This window comes from Mytilus californianus, unplaced genomic scaffold (assembly GCF_021869535.1).
Source record: "Mytilus californianus isolate M0D057914Y unplaced genomic scaffold, xbMytCali1.0.p SCAF_6, whole genome shotgun sequence".
Classification (NCBI taxonomy): domain Eukaryota; kingdom Metazoa; phylum Mollusca; class Bivalvia; order Mytilida; family Mytilidae; genus Mytilus; species Mytilus californianus.
In genome coordinates, this window is record NW_026262712.1 from 98,875,630 (window position 1) to 98,877,483 (window position 1,854).

Consider the following 1,854-nt stretch of genomic DNA (forward strand, 5'->3'; position numbering starts at 1 on the left):
AACTATAAAAAATATGTTGAATCCTTATAATTCTCAGCCCCCTCCCCCCAAAAAATGTCTTTCTTTAAATTTCGTCTTTTGTGTATCCTAAATATGACATCACAGTGAAATAGACACAGTATTTACATAGGTTACAAAAGTAGTTTCTGCAATATGGTGCATCAAAGCGTAATCCAAGGGGGTGGGGATTCTAAAAAAAAACAATCACATGATGATCATATAATATTTTGAATTAAGGTGCCTAGGACTATCATTTTATAGTCTGGTATTATACCTCCTCTTGTTCTGATGATCATAACATACAATGTGGCACGCATGTTTCCCATTGAACTGTAGAAGGAAATAATAAAACCTTGAACTTTAAATGCAATTAAATATTTTCCAATCATGTTTCCTTAAAATCAAAATGGTATTCAGCCGTACTCATAGCTGTGCTTGAAGGTATTCTTTAAAAATTGGACCGAGACATGTTCCATGCGATTTGTTTTCATTGATCGGCATAGAAAAACACATTCTTTATTCAAAATATTAATTGCAGTGTTATACAACGTATATTTCATAGTGGGAATACTTGGTGATACTCGGTGATACGACCAACATCAAATAGTTATTGTAGAAAAATACGTAACAAAGGCTTGCTCTGTTTTGTGTGTGATGACTTTAACACAATCATTTTGTCCAAAAGGTATTTAAATCATTAGACACAACTTTACACAAGTTGTAATAACCTTCTTTTTCACTTAACTTGACATAAATGACCAAAAAATCAATGACAGAGATGGAAGACTTCAAACTAGTAAGATCAAGACAAACGTGACATTGAAAATTTTACTATTGTCGGATACCCACTGCCCCAGAGTTTATGCTACGCTCTGCATGTTCACATTATATAAGGACTTCATAACATAAAAACAGGGAGTGCCTCCAGCAAGGTTATGAAGAAAAACTACAATCGAAATCACACTAGTTTTACGTACGTCATCACTTACCAGAATAATAGTTTTTCATGACTTTTCACTGCGAATAAAGGAGTGTATGTAATACATAAGACAGTAACTCAACAACAAAAATAACCAAAATACACATAGAGAACAACATATATCTCAAGTGCTTATCATACAGGTGTCCAAACACTAGACAAGCTCTAAATCGTCTAAATAAGTCTTAAAAAGGGGGGGGGATAAATTTACAGAAACAATCAAAGATCTGTCACCAACTGAGGTCACCAACACACAATTCCATACGACAATGGCTGACGATATTCCTGACTTAGTCGGACAGGCACATGTTAATACATGCATTCATTTGTATATTTCAAGAAGATCCGAGTTTAATCAAATAAGATCCGGGAACAACGTGTTAAAGCACATATACAGGCCTAGGAAGGTATCAGTCATTTATAAATGTTATTAAAGTAATGTTGATTGCAACCCATGCTTTGACTTTATTTAGGGCGCACGCCTGCCACGCCCCTGTTGACATTACACATTGATTCAGAATGTAAAATTTGTACTATTTGTACATGTTACGTGTAAGTTACCTCAATAACAAATGAACGATTTTTTTTTGTATAAATGAAAGACAACCCAAATGATTTATAGTATTAGTCATCGTCTCGTGTCTCTTCAGGACTATAGCTGGTGAAGAAATATTAGGTGTAAAAGTATAAAATTCAATTTTATATCATAGGCAATTTGAAGGCAGTATTTTACAGTCCATGTAATTCATTTTTAACGATAATAACTTCTCTTTTGTTAACAAAGTGGTGTCAATCTCGTCATTAACATGTTACAAACAATAAGGATCTCTCCTTTTTTAAGATATAATCGGTTTGTACATTTCGAGTAGATTACG